The 23,338-nt window shown below is 36.8% G+C and overlaps 1 protein-coding gene across 3 annotated transcripts in view; it reads left to right on the top strand.

The window, feature by feature from the left end:
- The window catches only part of IL15 (interleukin 15), a 90,916-nt gene that overhangs the window by 22,575 nt on the left and 45,003 nt on the right, over positions 1-23,338 (top strand). Inside the window, exon 1 of one of the 3 annotated variants that reach the window (XM_040250461.1) lies at positions 4,065-4,578. The exons of the other annotated variants lie outside the window; for them this stretch is intronic. The gene's annotated coding sequence lies outside the window, so the exon portion shown is untranslated. Of the gene's footprint in view, positions 1-4,064; positions 4,579-23,338 lie in introns of those variants that run through there. 3 annotated transcript variants of the gene reach the window in all.

Here is a 23,338-nt window from a genome sequence, read left to right as displayed (position 1 = left end):
GTGTTGATTCAGAGATTCAGTGCTTAGGATAAATCATTTGACCCATTTCATAAAAAGCCCAATATTTGGAATGGGAGATATCAGAGGCCTAATCAGCAAGAAATATAAAAGCATAGGAAAATGGTAACCAGCTCTCGTGAACTGGAAATGGGTTGCTGAGGAATTATCAGGCTAAAGTACATACGTGGTTAATAAAAGATCAACTTTGACTTAGATTTTTTTTTCTTAATTTTAAGTGTTGTTTCTGAGGATTGCAATGATTCTTCTTTCTGCTTCTATTAGGGATGGGTGAGAAGCAAGAGAAATGTTTGAATCCAGTTATTTGCCAGCGGGAGATGTGCTGTATAATTAAGCTGTCGTTTTCACGGATAGGTTATTATCAGCAGGTAATAAGAAATGTGCATCAGTATAAATTGTCACACAGCATTTCATGTCACAGCAGATGAGGTATGTCTTCCATGGCAGCACCAAGCAACCATGTGGAGATTGGTGCCATTATGGCAGTTATAAATCACAACATACACTTTAATAGTTAAACAATTATCTGTAGTGGCAGTACTGGAAAATTGTTTAGTAATGATTGGCTGACTTTTATGATGAAGAATAATTTTGATATGGATCTTTTTCTATAAATACCTGAAGAAGGAAAAAGAACACTCATTTGAAACACGTACTTGGGATATTTTTGGTTTAGAGCTCATTTATCTTTAACTGCAAATATTTGAAGGATCAGAAGGTCACCAAAATAGCTTTCCATATATAACTTTAGAGAGTTTAAAATTATTATGTATTTCATATTTTTATTCTAGGTAGATAGATACTGCGTAATAGGACTAAGGACGCCCAAAATCAAGTCTATCTGATTTTCTCTTGGAAAGCCATGAGTTAACAAGAGAATGTCTGAGCTTAAGGGATAAGAGGAAAATACTCTTTTGTTCTTGAAGGGCTAAAAGGTAAAGTCTTCTCTCCAATCTTTCTGTTTCCTTTCTCTTGGTATTATTCCTTTGTTATTTTTCTTACTTCTCTCTATTCCCTCATCACAATTCTTATGTTCTTCAAAATTGAGCTCAGGGCTACCCACTATAAAAACTTCATTTGGACTGACCCAACTTTCTTTTATCCTTTAATTCTGTTGTCTTAGACTTTGCTCTACTCATGGAAAAGTTTAATAGACTTCTTTGTGAGAATTTTATTTTATTTTTTTCAGGAAGTATTATTATTTTTTAATAAATTTATTCATTTTAATTGGAGGCTAATTACAATATTGTAGTGGCTTTGCCATACTTTGACATGAATCAGCCACAGGTGTACATGCGTTCCCCATCCTGAACCCCCCTCCTACCTCCCTCCCCATCCCATCGCTCTGGGTCATCCCAGTGCACCAGCCCCGAGCACCCTGTCTCATGCATTGAACCTGGACTGGCAATCCGTTTCTTTATGAGAATTTTAAAATTATATCAAGGGGTTTATGTGTTTCTAACTAGACCATTGCAGGCCAAAGTATAAAATGTTTGTTCCCAGAATTTGGCCCAGTGAAGAGCTTGCCCCAGAATGTAAATGCACCACACCACTAACACGTATTTAGTTCATCTGACCTTTTTTTTTCTCTAACAAGACTTTTCTGAGGAAAGATTTAGTGCATGCTTCAGTTCAGTTCAGTTCAGTCGCTCAGTCGTGTCCGACTCTTTGTGACCCTATGAATCACAGGATGCCAGGCCTCCCAGTCCATCACCGACTCCCGGAGTTCACTCAAACTTATGTCCATCGAGTCGGTGATGCCATCCAGCCATCTCATCCTCTCTTGTCCCCTTCTCCTCCTGCCCCCAATCCCTCCCAGCATCAGAGTCTTTTCCAATGAGTCAACTCTGCATAAGGTGGCCAAAGTACTGGAGTTCCAGCTTTAACATCATTCCTTCCAATGAACACCCAGGACTGATCTCCTTTAGGATGGACTGGTTGGATCTCCTTGCAGTCCAAGGGACTCTCAAGAGTCTTCTCCAACACCACAATTCAAAAGCATCGATTCTTCGGCGCTCAGCTTTCTTCACAGTCCAACTCTCACATCCGTACATGCTATGCTATGCTATGCTAAGTCACGTCAGTCGTGTCCGACTCTGTGCAACCCCATAGACAGCAGCTCACCAGGCTCCCCCGTCCCTGGGATTCTCCAGGCTAGAACACTGGAGTGGGTTGCCATTTCCTTCTCCAGTGCAACATGACCACTGGAAAAACCATAGCCTTGAGTAGATGGACCTTTGTTGGCAAAGTAATGTCTCTGCTTTTCAATATGCTATCTAGGTTGGTCATAACTTTTCTTCCAAGGGGTAAGCATCTTTTAATTTCATGGCTGCACTCACCATCTACAGTGATTTTGGGGCCCCCCAAAATAAAGTTAGCCACTATTTCCACTGTTTTCCCATCTATTTGCCATGAAATGATGGGACCAGATGCCATGATCTTAGTTTTCTGAATGTTGAGCTTTAAGCCAACTTTTTCACTCTCCTCTTTTACTTTCATCAAGATGCTGTTTAGTTCTTCTTTACTCTGCCATAAAGGTGGTGGTGTCATCTGCATATCTGAGGTGATTGATATTTCTCCTGGCAATTTTGATTCCAGCTTGTGCTTCATCCATCTCATGATGTAGTCTGCATATAAGTTAAATAAACAGGGTGACAATATACAGCCTTGATGTACTCCTTTTCCTATTTGGAACCAGTCCATTGCTCCATGTCCAGTTCTAACTGTTGCTTCCTGACCTGCATACAGATAATACAAGTAGGAAGAGAAACCAGAACTAAGGAGTTGGCTGTTGTATGAACATGGTGCAGAGGAGAAACCAAAAAAAAAAAAAAAAAGAGAGAGAGAGAGAGAGAAAGGTTTGTTAGTGGCTGTGTCTTAAGATCAACATTTTTCTCAAAAATCTTTTTTTCTTTCAACAAAAAGCTTCATAAGAATTCTTGTTATTCTTACTGTTATATGATAGTAATGGATTAGGTGAAAGATTGTTAAAAAGGGAATTTGAAAGGGAATAAACTAGAAAAGTGAATTCTAAAAAGTGGGAGAAATGATAGAATAGGAATTTGCCTTAAAGTGATCCAAAATGTGTTACTCTTTTTTGAACAGTCCTCGCCTCTTCCTTTTTCCTTCATAGCACATGGTATCAAAGACCTAGGTATGCTGACTCTTCAGTGTTCCAGGTACAGCTTCTTTCGTAATTTGTTTGTAATTATCCATTCACAAAATTGTCAGATCAGGTGGCATCTTGGTCACTTCCGATTATTGAATTGTCTAGTCCATTTAAAATTCCAGTCTCATCTCCAGATGCTGTCCACTTAGCTCAAGTTAGGCCTGTGGAACCAGTTGAGGGAAGAGGGTGTGGTTGACATTTTCATGCTTTTTAACCTCCTTCTGATTTTAACCGCTGGAAGTTGAGGGCGTAAAGGGTGGTGAAGGACAGACATACCAGATGGCTCCTGACTTAACTTGGCTATACTCTGTTAGCTGTTGCTTCCCTTCCTAGCTAACAGGAACAGATTATTGATACATTCTGTGTGGAAGGTTCCAGAATTGGGCTTTTCCTGCCTTTTCAGATCCGTCCCCAGGGGTACAACACAAGATCAAGATGCCAGCTGATTGAGTTCGCTGGGGGAGGCCTCCCTTCCTGGCTTGCAGATGGCTGCCTTCTTGCTGTGTCCTCATGAAGGGTAGAGAGAGAAGGAAACAAGTGCTGTAATACCACTTCTCATAACTCCACGTTAATCCCATCATGAGGGTCCCACCCTTACAACCTCATTTAACCCTAGTCACCTTCCAAACCCCATCTTCAAATACCGTTACAATGGGGGCTAGGGCCTCAACACAAGAATTTTGGTGGGACAGCTCAGTTTATAACAGTGTGTCTTGTGTATAGTCCCACAGTACTTCCTGTCTTGTTGCTGGCTGGTGAGTCCAATCATTGCCTCTCACTTCCCATGCTAGTATTTTAGTCTTCTGTATATGGACCAGTCATGGGGTCTTGGAGTTGATGGTGTTGAGGAAGGAGAAGTAGAGGAAGGGTTTGCCTGCCTCTGAATTCTCCCTGGAGTAGGTGTCTAGAAATCTACAAAACTCTCTTTCGAATGTAGGGCAGCTTAATGCTTCTTTATCCCCAATATTTGGTTCTCATCACCAGTTCCAGGGCAAGAGTAAAAAAATCCTCCTTTTAAATAATGTATGATTATTTCTTTTCCCAAATGAAGCAGCTATATTCAGCATGGCTGTGAGTTAAATTATGAGGAAGACTGAAGATTTTAGGGACAATTAATTTTAAAATGTTCCTATTGACTTCTGAAGCTTTCTCCATGAGTCTTCCTGTCTTTTCCAGCATCATTAGATGCAGAAGTAATTATAAATTCAAGGAAGGAAAATCTTCAGTACATAATTTTTAATCTCTTTATCCTGCCTTTGACTCCTACAGAATCCATTCCTATATATGGTCACGTGGCTCTTCAAAATAATGTCTCATCATGTGCCATGTTGGTGATGTCACAGGAAGTCAAGAAGTCAGTGTTAGCAGATAGCCAGCATATAGGAGGTCATGTAAGTAAGGTTTTAAGAATTACATCGTGCAGTATAGACCCATTTATGTAATAATGCAATTAACAATAAAGAAGATGTGGCAAACTAGGGGATATTATATACGTACCTGAGATTTTTAAGAAGTGAGCATCTTAGTAAAAACTAAAATGCCATTTGTCACAGAAGGTTGAAAGCATTTTCTGAGGACAGAGAATATTGCACATAACAGAGGTAGGCAAATTTTCTTCCGAAAAAACCCAGACGGTAAATATTTTAGGCTTTTCCAGCCAAATGATGTCTCTTGCAACTGCTCAACTCTGCCACTATATACTGAAAGTATTGGGAAAGTATAGACATAGATGGGCATGGCTTTATCCTAACAAAACTTAACAGATGGCAAGTGAAATTTGGCCTGTGGGTCAGTTTTCTGACCCTTGGCATATTAGTTGAAGAAACTCTGCCTCTCACTTTTTGCTATTATTAAGTCAATTTAAAACAAACTAGTGTACTTAGAATTAGATAGTAAAGGTAATGCAGCGGTCCAATCTCTGAATGATTTTACAAAGGTAAGGAGATCAGAGAATAATCTAGATTAGAGTTCTAGAGTGACTATTTGAAACTTTTGAAAAGTGAGAGCGATGTAAAATCAAGTAGTCTCGAGAACTAAACAAAATAAAGTCACAGAAATGGAAATCCAAGGAACTAGCTTCTTTTTGATAAAGTGAACACATGATTTAATTTTACTTTCAGTTATAATATAAATAACTCTGTTAGAAAAATTTCTGTACCATGTGTTTAGATCAGAATATGCAGTAGAGTAAATACAGGGGTTTATGAAAAGTGAAACCCTTTACAAGAATCCTAAGAGGGAAAAAAAGTAATTCCTTTCTTATGCAATCATTTCTGGCATAAGAAATAATAAAGTAAATATAAATTGAAAGAAAAAGAATGCAGAAACTGTCCTTTGTTTATAATTACCTACAAAATAAGACATATCTTCTAACTTCATGTATTTCTTTGAAACTGCTCTGTTTCCTAGAATCTTTATTAAGAATTCCCTAAACTTGAGAAACAACTTACTGACAGTCTTAAGAGATAAAAACAGTTTATGTGTTGCTACCACTGAAGGCTCAAAGAAGAAGATGGAGAGTCCTTTGGATGTTGAGGAATAGAACTTGGGACATTGTTGTCACAGCAACATAGCTCTAAATTGTCACTGTTTATGAAAATGAATAAACATGTTATTTTAAAAATTCCATTATGATCAATTCTGGGGCAAAAACCAGGGGAATTTTCATTAAATGAAATCATACTTGAAATATGCAAGAAATTAAGCAGGAATATCCCCTCAGTTCTTTTGAAGTCATAACAAAAGTACTTTCAGTTTATTGGAATTTTTTATTCCTACTTTTTGAGCAGGTGGTTTCTTGAGTTTAGGGATTCTTAATAAAAATGCAGAGCAGCTTCCTTTGGGGTCCTTAAAAGCAACCCTTTTGATGGTTTATGGGGGCCTGCAATAGCTGTTCTTATCTGTGGGAGAGTGTCTGAAGATTTTTGTTTTATTTATTATCTTTCTGATTATCAAAGTAACATGTGCTCACTATCATAAGAGTGAAGAGTACAGAAAAGTATAAAGTGAGAGAAACATTGCCAGTAATGCAATAACTAAGAGGCAGATTATTACATGATTCTTTCCAGGGCTATTTTTTTCTACATGGTTGATATAAAAAATATTGACAATTTGCCTTGTACTTTTGTCTGTTCAACAGCTAACTGTGGCATTTCCTTGTGATATTACATAAGTTGATATCATTTTTCATGTGTATATAATACTTCAATTTAAATATATCTTAACCTATAATGTCATTAACTTGTAGTTATTAAAACAGAACTTCAGTAAGTATATGTTTTTAATAAATCTGTGACCAGATTTTTGAAATTTTTATTAGGAAAATTTTCTAGGAGAATTCAAATGTTTAAAGTTATAAATGGTACTCCAGACATATTCCAGAAAATATGTACAGATTTACGTCTTCATCATACCATTGTGAGTCTTGGTGATACTACATTCTCTTCATTGCTGACATTTAACAATTTTAAAGCAATCTTTTCTGCTTCCATGATGAGCAGTGGATTGGACCAAATGTAATTCTCATCTTGGAAATCATGTATTAATAGAATGGGACTGAGGAAAGACTCACAAACTAAGTCTAAAGCAAAACTCAGAGATAGTGAAAAAGCTGTAAAATCTGAAGTGAAAAGCTGTAACGTGGGCTGTAGACTAAAGCACCTGAGGCTCGTAACCTTTGCACAGGAAGTTCCGTTGAGGGACTGTGAGAAATGGAAGTATGGAGAGGGCCATGTGATGACATTTGTCAGCAATCACCAATGGGAAAGAAAGAGCCCGGTTCTGTGCGGGGACTGAGCTTGAGCAGGGGAGTCGTTGCCAGGAGAAACAGAGAAAGGTTCTTTGTCCCCATGAGCGGCAGATCTCAGAAAGCACATTTTTCAAAAAGGAAGGAAATGCCTTGGTACGAAGTGGCTGTGTCCCTCAGTGACAGGTGGAGTCGGGTACCAGCTCATATCCTGGATTTCCTGCATGGGGTTTCCTCATGATGGAAATGTCAGCAAGTTAACAGGCTGTCTGGCTAATCTTTGCCCTGTGGATTGTAGGAGTTAGTAACACATTCTTGCAAATCTTGCCCCTTCCTCTGCCTGGGGGTGACTGCAAAGCTGCTGTTTGTATGGCTCTGTGCACTTAAGAATGGCCAGCATGCCTGGGCACTTCCTTCTAGGGGCCTCACCCTTGGCCTGCTGCTTTCCCATTTTTACCTTCTCTTGCTTTCTTGGAAGTGCACTATTTACTAGAATCCTTTTTCTGTGCCTAATGATGATGTCATATCTTTTTTGTTTGCTTGAATTCCATTGGAATTTCTTTGGATTCGTGAGTTCTTTAAGAAGTCTATTGTTTATTTTTCACACAGTTGAGAATTGAGAAAATAAACTAAGAGTTTATTATTGATTTCACAGCCAGAATTCTATCAGATAATAAACACTGAATAATTTTATTTCTTTAAATATAATGACTTGCTTTGTGGTCCAGCACATGGTCGGTCACCTTTGGCAAATATTCCAGAAGTAGAAGAGTGACTTTTTCCATTTGGAGGTACAATATATCATACATGTCAGGTAGATCAAGCTTTTTTATTTTTTCAGGCCTACTCTATCCTTGATGAATTTTCTGTCTCTGTTCTGTTAGCTTTTGAGAGAGATATTTTAAAGTCACCCAGATGATGGTGAATTTGCCTTTTTCTCTTTTCTCGAGTTCTACTAGCTTTGCTTTATAAACTTTAAAGCTATAATTTTTAGGAGGCTGCATTTTTTATCATGATATCCCCCTGGTGGATGGACCTTTTACAGGGTATGAAATGCCCGCCTATCTTTCTAGTAAGTGACTGGCCTTCAAGTCTGCTTTATCCAAAATTAGTAGAGCTGCCCCAGCTTATTTTTTTCAGCATTTGCATGATACATATTTTCCCCTCCATTTCACTCTGGCATTGTCCTTACATTACAGGTGTGCGTCCTGTAACAAGAGGTAGCTGTTTTACATTTTTGTTTTTAACTTAATCTGGCAATCCTAGTCTTTTACATAGAGTATTTAGCCCATTTTCATTTAATAAAATTACTGATATAGTTGGATTCATATCTACCAGTCTACTATTTGTTTCCACTTGACTCATCTCTTTATGTAGTTTTATCCTTCCTTTCTTGACTTTATATGGATTAATGAATTTTTTGCTATCCTTATTTCCTCTACTAATTTATTAATATTATTTCACTCATTATTTTTCCCTTAAATATTAAATGTATCTTTAAAAGTTGTAGCTCAAGATGTTAATTGTTACCTAGATATTACAGTATGTATCATTTGTATATTATACCCTACCTAATGATTTTTTAAAAGAAGAAAGTACTTCAGTGTGATTTAAACCCTTCCAGAGGAATGTAAACTCAGCTTGTTTTAGTGAAGGAAGATTATCATTGACACCTACAAAATTTCACAAGAAGAAAACTATTTTCAATTTTATTTATGAATATCAATGAAAAGCTCTTCAGAAAATTATTTGCAGCTCATTAAAGGAATTATGTATTCATGATGAAGTAAAGTTCATTCCAGGGATGAAAGATTATGAGTCTATTAAAATATTTCATCGTAATAGTTGATCTAAGGGAAAAATCATATGTTAATTTCTACTCATTTGATAAAATTTAGCAACCATTCTGGATGTTTTAAAAAAGAGAGATAGCTCAATAAAGAAAGAGTCAAACATTGTATAACCATGACAAAACAATAAACTGTATGTTCACACATACACATACACAAACATAATGGCTAAATGCTAGAGGTATTTCTGTTATTTCTGCTCAAAGAACAAACAAGATGATTGTGTTTACCTCTTAGCCCTGCTAGTGATGTCGTACCAGAGATATTAGTTAACAAAACCAAAAAAGGCAAAGGAATTTGAGGTATGAAATTTTACAGAATTGTAAAGTAAAATAAAGTAAAACTAAAAATAAATAAATAAATAAAAAGTGTAAGTAAAGCTATTATTTGTAAATGACTTAATACTTAAAAAGAAAAATGGAATCTAGCTGGACATTTTCTATCACTCAATTCCAGCATCTAAAAGAGAGAGAGAAAAAAAGGTAGCTCTGACTCATTAAAAGAAATCCTTTGGTTGGCAAAAAATACAAGCCAAAACAAAAGAAAAACTCTGGAGAAATTCTAAAGGAGAATGATAAGCTGGGAAAAAATATTTACCTCTCAAATGACCAGGAATTTTCTCTCTTAAATGTATTTTAGGAATTGTGGGAGTGTAAAGAAACACAAAGCAATAGAACAGTGTGTGTTAGTCCCTGAGTTGTGTCCAACTCTTTGTGATCCCATGGACTGTAGCCTGCAAGGCTCCTCTGTCCATGGGATTCTCCAGGCAAGAATACTGGAGTGGGTTGCCATGCCCTCCTCCAGGGGATCTTCCTGACCTAAGGATCAAACCCAGGTCTCCCACACTGTGGGCAGATTCTTTACCAACTGAGCCAAGTAGGCAAAGATAAATGAGCATTAAAAAATACAAATAGTGGGCTTCCCTGGTGGCTGCATGGTAAAGAATCTGCCTGCCAGTACAAGAGACACAGGTTCAATTCCTAGTTCAAGAAAGTCCCACGTACCACAGGACAGCTAAGCCCGTGTGCCACAAGTATTGAGCCTGTGCTCTAAAGCCTATGTGCCGCGGCTGTTGAAACCCAAACGCTCTAGAGATTGCGCTCTGCAACAAGAGAAGCTGCTGCAATGAGATGCCCGTTAACCAACTAGAGTAGCCCCCACTCTCTGCAACTAGAGAAGCCCCCACTCTCTGCAACTAGAGAAAAGCCTGTTCAGCAACAAAGACCCATTACAGTCAAATAAATAATACAAATAGTGTTTTGATTCATAAAAAATATGTTCAGCCTCATGTGAAGTGCTGCTTGTTATTTAATTTTATTTGAAGAATGTGGAAATATAAGTATATATTACTAAATTTGCTTGCATTTCATAAGGAAACTTTTTTTTTCTTTCTTTCTTTATTTTTTATTTTACTTTACAATTCTGTATTGGTTTTGCCATACATTGACATGAATCCACCATGGGTGTACATGCGTTCCCAAACATGAACCCCCCTCCCACCCACCTCCCCACAACATCTCTCTGGGTCATCCCCGTGTACCAGCCCCAAGCATGCCATATCCTGCATCGGACATAGACTGGCAATTCGATTCTTACATGATATTATACATGTTTCAATGCCATTCTCCCAAATCATCTCACCCTCTCCCTCTCCCTCTGAGTCCAAAAGTCCGCTATACACATCTGTGTCTTTTTTGCTGTCCTGCATACAGGGTCATCATTGCCATCTTTCTAAATTCCATATATATGTGTTAGTATACTGTATTGGTGTTTTTCTTTCTGGCTCACTTCACTCTGTATAATCGACTCCAGTTTCATCCATCTCATCAGAACTGATTCAAATGTATTCTTTTTAACGGCTGAGTAATACTCCATTGTGTATATGTACCACAGCTTTCTTATCCATTCATCTGCTGATGGACATCTAGGTTGTTTCCATGTCCTGGCTATTATAAACAGTGCTGCGATGAACATTGGGGTACATGTGTCTCTTTCAGTTCTGGTTTCCTCAGTGTGTATGCCCAGCAGTGGGATTGCTGGGTCATAAGGCAGTTCTATTTGCAATTTTTTAAGGAATCTCCACACTGTTCTCCATAGTGGCTGTACTAGTTTGCATTCCCACCAACAGTGTAGGAGGGTTCCCTTCTCTCCACACCCTCTCCAGCATTTATTGCTTGCAGATTTTTGGATCGCAGACATTCTGACTGGTGTGAAGTGGTACCTCATTGTGGTTTTGATTTGCATTTCTCTAATAATGAGTGATGTTGAGCATCTTTTCATGTGTTTGTTAGCCATCCGTATGTCTTCTTTGGAGAAATGTCTATTTAGTTCTTTGGCCCATTTTTTGATTGGGTCGTTTATTTTTCTGGAATTGAGCTGCAGGAGTTGCTTGTATATTTTTGAGATTAGTTGTTTGTCAGTTGCTTCATTTGCTATTATTTTCTCCCATTCGGAAGGCTGTCTTTTCACTTTGCTTATATTTTCCTTTGTTGTGCAGAAGCTTTTAATTTTAATTCTACCAAAAATTTAGAGAAGAGTTAACACCTATCCTACTCAAACTCTTCCAGAAAATTGCAGAGGAAGGTAAACTTCCAAACTCATTCTATGAGGCCACCATCACCCTAATACCAAAACCTGACAAAGATACTACAAAAAAGGAAAACTACAGGCCAATATCACTGATGAACATAGATGCAAAAATCCTCAACAAAATTCTAGCAATCAGAATCCAACAACACATTAAAAAGATCATACACCATGACCAAGTGGGCTTTATCCCAGGGATGCAAGGATTCTTCAATATCTGCAAATCAATCAGTGTAATTCACCACATTAACAAATTGAAAAATAAAAGCCATATGATTATCTCAATAGATGCAGAGAAGGCCTTTGACAAAATTCGACATAAGGAAACTTTAAAGTATTTGCAAGAACTAAAAATGTTTGCCTAAATCAAGGCAGGAAGGTGGAGGGAAACAGGTGAACAGGGACAGGAATCAGGGTACAGTTTCTAAAATGAATATCTTTTCTTTTTGTTTTTCAACTATGTACATTACTTTTATAAAAAAAATAACAAACTGTAATTTTTGATTACATAAGTTTCAGCTGTACAACGTTATAATTTGACACCTGCATACATAGTGATCACTTCCTAAAGTCAATAAAATGTAACTTTTTCCCCAGATTTGAAAAGTAAAAAATGCATCTGAGTCTAATTTGCTTTCTTGATTACCGTAGATATTGGATTCCATAAAGTGTTCGTTTGTTGTTTGTATTTTTACTGCAATGATCTTTGTTATTTATATTTAGAGATATTTTTGTTTTTCTTACCAAATTTTATAATCCTTTAAAAACATAAGGAACAAGTACATTTTAGTATTTTTTTCACTTTTCTTAACTGTTTTCCCTTTCATTTGGTTTATTGTACATTAACTTATAGAAATATTAATTTTTATTTTGTCAACTCTATCAATTTTATTTTGTTGAATTTTTAAAAAATTGCTTTAAATCCTATCCCCAAATCAGGCTTTTATATATTTGTTTCACATCTATTAGGTCTAGTTCCTCTTTATTACTTTTCTTTTATTTTTTTTTTGTTTAATTGGAGGTTAATTACTTTACTACTTCAAAATTATTCTCACTGTTTTCACTAGTAGATTTTTCTGAGATGAACGTAAAGATTGTAATGTCAATTTCATTTCCTATGAAATAATTCGGAAAAATATCTCTGAATACATAGTGTTTCTATCCAGGAATAAAGTATACTTCTCAAATTATTTGTCTTTTTTGCTTTTTAGTTTAGCTTTATTGATTTTTATATAGTTCTAATATAGTCTTTATCATATTGTACACTTTTGTCAATAATGTGTTATATAATTTCCTCTACATATTGCTAAAATACAGAATGATGAATATGAAAATTATGGTTATTCAGTTATTTATCATTTGTTTTGCTCCAAACCATCTCAAAGAACTTGCCATTTCAGTCTGTGATATCTCAAGTACTGTATTTAGCTTTGTTGTATTAAATACTTGTTGAATTTATAAAAGTGATGGTCTTATGTTTCTGAGTAGTTTTAACTAGAATTTCATATTTTTTCTACTTTATTAATCAGAAATTCCCAAAAAAGTTCCAAAGAATAGCCACCAGGGTATCTTATTCTTAGTCCTGAATACAGTGAGGACACAGTGATTTGTTAGTAGGCTAGAAGTTGGTGTTAGTTTAAAGAAGACTTGATTATGTTAAGAAGTAACTATTCTATTCCTTTAATTAAGAATTACTTTCTTTAAGAGAATGGATGCTGAATTTTGTGAAATGCATTGTGGGACACTATTAGAATTTGAAGCCCAGCTCTTGCACTTAGGAGCACTGTAACAAACGCAGGCTCGCTACTGCTCCTCGCAGCTTTGTCATTTGTAAAATGGACACAGCAGGTGCTGTGTGGTTTAATTCATACCCTATTTTTTCAGAACACCACTCTTAGTAAGTCACGCACCTTCAAAACAAATGTATTTGCTTCTACTAGTCAGCAAGATTAAGAAATAAGTTTGTCTTCTGCTTTTCAAGGCTCTGTATTCAGGAAGGAAGGGTGGAGTTGAGTTAGATACTAATTTTTGAGATGTTTAAGTTCTCATAAGGTGGAGCGTGTTTATTTTTGTCTTGGTGTCCTAATGTGCATAATATTCAAGAAGTTGTCAAAATACTCTGACTGGTTAGTCATCTGCCCATATATGTATGGAGGGCTAGTCACAATGTATATAAGCATGAACCTCACTGCCAATCTATTACCATCTATTTTACTATAGTAAGCTTACTTATTCATCTTCTGCATGAGTGCTTCAGTCCTACCTGACTCTTTACTATGCTAGGGACTGTAGCCCGCCAGGCTCTTCTGTCCATGGGTTTCTTCAGACAAGAATACTGGAGTGGGTTGCAATCCCCTCCTCAGGGGATCTTCCTGACCCAGGGATGGAACTTGCGTCTCTTATGTCTCCTGCATTGGCAGGCTGCTTCTTTACCACTAACTAGTGCCACCTGGGAAACCCCATTTTATCTTAATTCTAATTTTCTTATACAGGTGATTATTTTAATATTCTATGGAAACCTCATCTGAAATCTTAACATTTTTTATGAGGCAGTGGAGATTTGTCTACTGTCAGTAGTAGTAAACTTACATTACAGAACTGTAATTTGTACATTAAAATGTGCAGAAAGAAGGTATGCCTTTTATTAATACATATTGTATAATTGTGGTTAAAACACTGTGGTTTTATTAAAACTTGTTAAATTATTGATTTTGTGATAGAGGTAATACTTAGTACTACATATGCCAGGAAATGTAACCACACCCTTGTTAAGAAGTCTTTTCTTCGGAATGAAGGATCCTTTTTTTAATTTAAAACATTTAAAAATTTTTGTTTGTTTGTTCACTGACTTTTGGCTACCCTGGGTCTTGGTTACTGCCCACAGGCTCTCTGTAGTTGCAGCGAGCAGGGGCTGCTCTCTAGTCATGGTGGCCTCTCTTGCTATGGAGAACCAGCTCCAGAGTGCTGGCTCAGTAGTTGTGGCTCAGGGGCTTAGTTGCTCCGTAGCATGTGGGATCTTCCCAGCCCAGCAATTGAACCCATGTCCCCTGCATTGACCGGTGGATCCTTTACCACTCGACACCAGGGAAATCCAATGGAGGATCTTTTGCAAGTTAGATCCTGCAGATCCTCTGAGCCTCGGTCTACCTATTCAGGCAATGCTTTTAAACTATCTCTGCTTTGATTGGCTTATCTTCCTTTATGTCACCTCGCCACTGCCTCTCACATACAAGTACGGCTCTCTCCTTAGCTATCCTCACCATTCTTTTGTGGGTTTTGGCAGAAACTTCTGGATCCCTTTCCAGTGAGGAGGCTTGGGTGTGTTAATTCAGTCCTTCCCTCTGCCTAGTTAATCCTCACCTTTATTTTTCTATCACATTTGGCTGCCTGTTTAGTGGGGGGGGGGTACCCTTTTTGTTGATATCCATCAGGAATTCCAAAGCATGAGCCAGGACTAAGCCTTGCCACCAAGTGTACTCTCAACCCACTGCACCAAGGGTGCTGATCCCTCAGTGGAAAGCTTATCTCGCATCTGTCGTCTCCTCCCTGTTTTAGCTTTCTCTCTCTGCTGGCTGAAACATTCACTTGGATCACATCTTTCTGACCTTGAGAATTTTCTACCTGTCTACTTCTACTGTAAAAGAAACTCTATTTAGACCCACTTTCATTTTCAAGGAGGCTCCGGAGAGCCAAGAGGTAGGAATTTTCCAAACAGGAGGTGACATTAGTTTCATTCTGAGAGGAGCATGGTGCAAGGAAGCAAGCCAGCCTTCCTGCTTTCCTGCCTTGGTGCTGACACTTACTAGCTGTGTAACTTTGGACCAGGAAACCCTGTTCCTCTGGTTTCTTAACTTTAGAATTATGATAATAACAATCCTTTCCTTACAAAGTTGTGACAAAAACATTGGTTCATACTATGTAAATGTAATAGCGTAGAACAGTAACTAAGTAGTCAGTACTTGATATTTGTTAGTAATTATTCTTTTATTATGATTTTAAATAATAGTTTAAAAATCCTTTTTTTATATATTGGAAGATGGAGAGCATAAGTAGAATACAATAAAGTGAGGAGTCTAACTGAAGGGAGGTAAGTAACTTCTTATTTGTGCGTGCTAAGTTGCTGTCTTGTCTGTCTCTTTGTGACCCATTGTATTGTAGCCCACCAGGCTCCTCTGTCCATGGGATTTTTCAGACAAGAATACTGGAGTGGGTTGCCATTTCCTCCTCCAGGGGATCTTCCCAACCAGTGACTGAACCTCATCTCCTGTGTCTCCTGCATTACAGGCATATTCTTTACCTCTGAACCGTAAGAGAAGCCCAAAATACGCAGATGGAGGAGGTGGGGGTTGAACCTGGGGCCTCGTACATGCAAGGCATGCAATATACCACTGAGCTACACCCCCTGCAGCTTTTTATTGGCCACCATTTAATTGGAAAAGAAAGCTAAAAATGCAGGTGTCTGATCATGTAGGACTTTGAAAATGCTATATAATTTATTTATTATTTTTAAAGAAATGTTTCCTTTTATTAAAGAAACTCTTTAAATCATTCAGACTTCTTTGTAAACTCCTCTTATGGCTGTACCTCTGTCCTATAAGATCTCAACTCCTAAATAGGTCCTTTTACCTGGGGTTTATTTTCCTTTTTTTCGCTTTTTATTTTATATTGGTGTATAGCCAGTTAACAATGTTGTGATAGTTTCAAGTGAACAGTAAAGGGACTCAGCCATATATATACAGGTATCCATTCTCCCCACAAACCCTTCTCCCATTCAGGCTTCCACAGAACATTGAGCAGAGATCCATGTGCTATACAATAGGTCCTTTGTTGGTTATCTATTTTAAATATAGCAGTGTGTACATGACCAACCCAAGCTCCCTCCCTATCCCTGCTGCTGCTGCTAAGTCGCTTCAGTCGTGTCCAACTCTGTGTGACCCCACAGACGGCAGCCCACCATAAACTTGAACAATGCCGTATAATTTATACATACAATATTAAGCAATGGAAAACTTGATACAGTTTAAGTGATCTATGATGATAATAAAGTTGTTTTAAATCAACCCATTAGAGGCACAGACAGCAGAATTAAAGAGTGAAACAGAGGTTATCGTTATGGGAATTCAGCCTTAAGGTGATGCAAGTTTTGACTAAGTTGTTGAAAATAGCGGTGGTGACACACGAAAGCACAGAAATGGTTACTGGGGCTCAGAGAGAGGCTCTGGCAACAGGTGCTTCTGAGCCAGGGGTCATGGTCGAAGCAAGTTGAATGAAAAGTTAGCAGAAGGTGTTGTCTCGGCAGAAAAGCTTTGCTTTTAGATTAATGAAGTTTGAGAAAGTGATAGTCTATTTGTATGGAAATACCATTGATAGCGATCAAACTTTTTTGTGTCAAATAGTAAATATTTTAATTGTTGTGAGACAACTGTTGTCTCTGTTACATATTATTCTTTTTTTAATTTCTTTTTTTTTCTAATTTTAAAATGTAGAACAGAAGCTTCAACCTGATTTTCCCCATCAAGCCATATTTCCCAAACCCCTGCTATAATTTATTGTCAGAGAACAGAATGATGGCAGACATGTCCAGGCTAGAAATCTAGAGTTCCTAATTTTTAGCCTATATATGTTTTGAAAAGTCATTACTGAAGTGGGTTGCCATGCCCTCCTCCAGGAGATCTTTCCAACCCAGAGATCAAACCCCAAATTAATATATCAAATCGTATCTCTTCCATCTCCTGCATTGGCAGGCTGGTTCTTTACCCCTAGTGCCACCTGGGAAGCCCCAAATTAATATAGACTTAAAAAATTGTTAGAATTAACATAATAGTTTCTGAAAATTCTTAAGTTCATAATTCTAAAGAAATTAATGTAAAGTAAAGTTTGGCTTATGTTTGGTTTATGAGAGCATCATGGTAAATGATAGAACAAAACAGCACATAATTGTAGCTAGCTGCACTTGGCATCAAGGATTGGGGATTATTTATGTTTTAACCATGGGATTAAAGGGTGTTATAATCTTTTAAAACTGACCAAAATAAATGCATTATAAAAAGTATTTAATAAAACAACTTGAGTTCTTTAATTCTATCTAAATTAACCAAAATCAATGGCACAGTTTAAAGAAGCCTCTTAAACTAGCTAAAATTAATGAGTGCATTTATTCCCTCAATTCAAGTAGATCACAAGAGAATAATTATATTTTCCGACTGAGTTTTATTGATCTTAAGTTTAACTAAGGCATTTTGCTTCTTACAACAGATTTATAGAGAAATTCAATCTCATCCCATTAGAACCAAGACATTATTTCATTTGTTTTCTTTAACGTGATACCTTATTTCAGATAAACTTTTGAAATTTACAAAGCATTGCTTTCTTATAGATGCAGAATTCGGATTACAGAAAGGAGTTTTAGATAAATTCATTATTGTGTTTAGTTTTAGGTACTAAGTTTTGAGAAAAACATTGATATATTAGGTTTTACTTACAAGGAGACAATCAGGAATACAAGCTATCTATTACTAACTCAAGTGAAAAATAGCCAAGCACCTAGCAAAGAAAGAGTTTGGATAGGCTGTGCATGAGGGTGGCTCCATGTATATCAATTTTTAAAAATATTTATAAGAGTAGAGGAAGTAACGGGTTGATTCATCCATCCATTTATCCAACCATCCACCCAACCATCCATCCATCCAACCTTTTAAAAATTTCCTTCTTTATGTTTGTCATCTTGCGTGTGCTTGAGATTCAAAGATGAGTAAGACATCCCCTACCTAAAGAAGATCACAGATTAGTGAGGATAGTTTTGTGGGCACAGTTTTAGCTAAGTAAACTAGTCAGCCTTTGTTTTCTCTTCTTTAAGTCTGGATATTAATAATAACTAGCTCATAAGGTTATGGTTAGGGGAAAAACTAGGTTGTGAAATGTACTGCAAAGTGCTGTAGAAAGTTAGATGGTTTAACATTATAGGCTAAGATTTATTAACTAGAGATTACTAACTCATATTTTCTAAATCTTACAATTTAGAAATTTGTATACAGTGAATCAGTTATCTGTTGCTAGGTAACAAATTATCCAAAGTTAGTGGACTTAAGCCACAGTGCTTTATTATTTCTTACAATTCTGCTTGTTGACTGGTCAGTTTCTCTGTTGGTCTTGTCTGGACTTACTCAAGAGTCCTCACTCACATGTCTGGGCCCATGGGGCTGGCTGTGATCTGAGTTTTTCTCTATATATGATTATTTCATTTAGCAGTCTAGCTGGATTTTCTTTCATGGCAATGGAAGCATTCAAAGATGGAGAAAACAGAGAGGCATGGCTTCCTACAACCTAGCCCTGGAAATTCCTTTTTATTTTTGCCAATCTTCTCAACCTCAGCAAGTTATAGAGATAGGGCCAGCCCAGGTTAATGGGACAGAAAAGAGATTCCATCCCTCTATGGAAGGAGAAGTAACATTACATTGCACAAAGGCACAGGGATGAAGGGATTGTTGTGGCCATCTTTGCAATATGGTGAGTTTTCATTTTACCTTTGATAAAATCTTTCTATATACAGAGACTGACAGTTGTATTTTTTTAATTTTGGTAATCATTACTAGTAAATAATTATATGAAATAAGATAAAGGAAATATTGCAGCTTCTTCTGACTTATGCTTTTATTATGAGTAAAGGTTCTATCTGTATATGGGTAAAATCTACTAATTTGAATTTTACATCCCATTAGTTGATCTTCAGTGGTTTAACAATAGAAATAAGTCCTACCTCTTACTAGCTGTCATTTTTATTCCTTCATAACAAAAAGATAAATATATTTTAATTCAGTTTTCCTTTTATTTCAGTGTATAGCCAAGGCTTAGAGATAATAGAGTAGAGATGGGGAGCAATTTTGTTTTATTTTTTAATCTGGTAGTTTTAATGGCTTCCCCCAATGATTCAGCAGGTAAAAGAATCTTCCTGCAATGAAGGAGACTGGGTTTGATCCCTGGGTTGGGAAGGTCACCTGGAGTTGGGAATGGTGACCCACTCTTGTATTCTTGCCTGAAAAATCCCGTTGAATAGAGGGATCTAGTCCTGAAGGGTCACAAAGAGTCAGACATGACTGAGCAACTGAGCAGAGCTGAGTAGTTTTCATGTCACTTCTAGCTGTTTAGTCTCCTTACTTTTTAAAATTTTTAATTGAGGGATAATTGCTTTGCAATGTTGTGTTGGTTTCTGCCATACATCAACATGTATCAGCCGTGGGTATGCGTATTTCCCTCTCTGCGGAACCTCCCTCCCACCTCCCATCCCATCCTACCCCTCTTATGATCCTGTGTGTTTCTGCATTGTCTTTTGTAAGCTCTCCTTTTTCATTCCTAATTTTGTTGATTAGAGTCTTCTCCCTTTGTTTTGTTTTCTTTTTTTTTTTTTTTTTGAGTCTGGCTAATGGTTTGTCAATTTTGTTTATCTTCTCAAGGAACCGGCTTTTAGTTTTACTGATCTTTGCTATTGTTTCTTTCATTTCTTTTTCAGTTATTTCTGCTCTTAACTTTATGATTTCTTTCCTTCTACTAACTTTGGAGTTCTTTTGTTCTTCTTTTTGCCAGTTGCTTTAGGTATAAGGTTAGGTTATCTATCTGATATTTTTCTTGTTTCTTGAGGTTGGATTGTATTGCTATAAACTTCCTTCATAAAACTGAGTTTGCTGTATCCCATAGGTTTTGAATCATTGTGTTTTCATTATCACTTGTTTCTAAAAATTTTTTTTATTTCCCATTTTATTTTTTCAGTAACCTGTTGGCTATTTAGAAATGCATTGGTTAATCTCAATGTGTTTGTATTTTATATATATATATATATATATATATATATTTCCCTATAATTGGTATCTAAGTCTCATAGTGTTGTGGTCAGAAAAGATGCTTGATTTGACTTCAGTTTTTCTTAAATTTACTAAGGCTTGATCTGTGACCCAAAATGTGATCTATCCTAGAGAATATCGTGTGCCCCTGAGAAGAAAATGTATTCTTCTGCATTGGATGGAATGTCCTGAAGATATCAATTAGATCTAATTCGATGTAATATGTCATTTAAGGCTTGTGTTTCTTTATTTTCTGTTTTGATGATCTGTCCATTGGTATAAGTGGGGTGTTAAAGTTCTCTACTATTATTGTGTTACTGTCTATTCCCCCTTTTATGTCTATTAGAGTTTGCCTTATGTATTGAGGTGCTTGTATATTTGGTTCATATATGTTTACAATTGTTATGTCTTCTTCTTGTACTGATCCCTTGATCATTATGTAATATCCTTCCTTATCTCTTATAATATTCTTTATTTTAAGGTATATTTTGTCTAATATGAGAATTGCTACTTCTGCTTTCTTTTGATTTTCACTTGCATGGAATATCTCTTTTCATCATCTCTCTTTCAGTTTGTATGTGTCTCTAGTCTGAAGTGGGTCTCTTGCAGACAGCATATATATAAGTCTTGTTTTTGTATCTATTCAGGTAGTGTGTGTCTTTTGGTTGGAGCATTTAATCCATTTACATTTAAAGTAATTATTGATATATATGTTCCTATTGGCAGGGAAAACAAATTACATATATTGATTATAGTCTCTCATGATAGAGAATGTCCTTTATTTTTCTTGAAGATGAACACAATTTCTTATCTTCTGACTTTTAAACATTCTGCTACTTTTGGATAGAATCTTTTGTATATGTCTGTTAGGTCAGATGACTGACCTAACATGTAGTTTACATCAAGGGTTTCCTTATTGATATTTTGTCTGGATGATCTATCCACTGATATCATTGGGATGTTAAGTCCTTTGCTATTATTATATTTTTTTTCCTTTTCTCCCCTTGGGTACATTAATATTTGCTTTATATATTTAGGTGTTCTTATGGACGGAGGAGCTTGGTGGGCTACAGTCCACAGGTCACAAAGAGTCGGACATGACTGAGCAACTTCACTTTCACTTTATGTTGGTGGATAAATATTTATGAATGTTTTATCTTCTTGTCAGATTGACCCTTTGTCACTGTGTAATGTCTTTTCTTAACTCATGTCCATTTGTGTCATTTATATGTAATATTTTGCTCTCATCCTAACAGTGGTCTCATAGATTCACTTTATTTTTCATCTTACTATATGGTTTATCCTCTTTCAAAGTATTCTAGTTTCTTTCTAACTTTATTACATGGTTTATCTTCCTTCAGAGTACTCTCATTTCTTATCCTATTCCTAATATTCCAACATAATTAATTTTCTGCTCTTTTCTCTCAAGCCACATTTCCACTTTCATAACTATGCATTATTTTGACTAGTCAAACCATGTAAGCAAATTGAGCATTCACAAGGCACTTACTCTTTCCTGTTTGGGTCCTAAAATTGAGAGTGTTTTGCTAAAGTTGATATTAGCCTTGCACAGGTTTCAGGTAATTCTTCAGTTGTTCTTTATTGTAATAGTGAACCAGAACCTAGAGCACTTGTGACTTTATTTATCAGGATCCTAATCTTGTTTAAAGATATCTTTAAAAATATTATTATTGTTTTTTATGCTCTGCTGAATTGGAGCATGTATAAGATGAAAATACACAAATGAGCCAAAATTATTTTCAAATGTACTTTGTGAATCATCTGATTAATTTAATGTGTTATCTCACATGACATTTCAATTACACATGCCTGTAAAGTCTGTTTAAGGTATTGGTGACCTTGGCAGAAATAATAGCCGAACAATTTTGCAGGGGATTTCAGAATGGTTGACTTCCAAAATGTGACAGATATCTTTGAAATGTCATAAAATATTTAAAAGTACAGTAATTGCTTCTTAATTTCTTATTGCATGCTAATTACTTTGGAGAAGGAAATGGCACCCCACTCCAGTATTCTTGCCTGGAGAATCCCATGGACAGAGGAGCCTGGCGGGCTACAGTCCACGGGATCACACAGAGTCGGACACGACTGAGCGACTTCACTTCACTTTCACTTACTTTGCTAGGTTTATCGCGTGCATCATCTCTTTACTCCTCATTACAGCTTCTTATGATTTATATTGTCATCTTTGCTTGTTACAAGCTTTGGGAGGTAAGTAAATTGTCCTATGTAGTAGTTTTCTATGCCGTGTAACAAATCATTCCAAACTTAGTGGCTTAAAATAACATCCATTAATTATATCACAGTTATGTAGATCAGAAGTCCAGACAAGCTTGACTGGGTGTTTTACTCAGGGTCTCATAAGGTAGAAATCAAGGTGTTTTCTAGGCTGGGCTTTTTATGTGGAGGCTTTGAAACTCCAGAAATATCCATTGCCAAGCATTTAAGTTAAATTTAATTATTCAGCATAATTCGTTGTGAGCATAATTCAGTTCCTGTGGTTGTACGAGTGAGGTCCTTGTCTCCTTGCTGGATGTCAGCAGGGGCTACACATGAGTCCTAGAAGCCACCAGTATCCCTTCTCAGATGACTCCCTTCATCGTGAGACCAGCAAAGGCATGTATAGTCCTTCTTATGACTTGAATCTCTCTGGCATCCCTTTGTGCCACCATCCAGAAAACGTTCTGAGCTCATGTGATTAAATTAGTTGTCCTCCTTGCCCATTTCCCCTCATATAATCTCCCTGTTAAGGTCAACTGTGCCATATAACATCTCCATATGACAGGGGTAGTACCTCACCATATGCACATTTTAAGGTAGGATTTGGTAGTGAGGGGCGGGGTGAGGTATATTATTTTGCTTGTCATGCCCTGTTCCTCCAAAGTAGTAATTGACAGAGTTGGGCAAGCTTGGATTTGGTTGAACTACAGAACTTTGTCCCCATAGCACATTCATCAGAGGGCCTAATTTTATACACGGGCATTATGGGAACCAACATTATTGCTACATAGCCAGACTGTGTTGGTTCTACATACTGCTGTGAAAAGTACTGCATTAGAGGGTGCCAGCACAAGCTTTACATGAGCACTGGACCTACAAAATAGGATATCCAGAT

Source organism: Oryx dammah, unplaced genomic scaffold, assembly GCF_014754425.2.
Source record: "Oryx dammah isolate SB20612 unplaced genomic scaffold, SCBI_Odam_1.1 HiC_scaffold_12, whole genome shotgun sequence".
In the NCBI taxonomy this organism is placed as follows: Eukaryota; Metazoa; Chordata; class Mammalia; order Artiodactyla; family Bovidae; genus Oryx; species Oryx dammah.
This window is presented reverse-complemented; position numbering and strand designations above follow the sequence as displayed.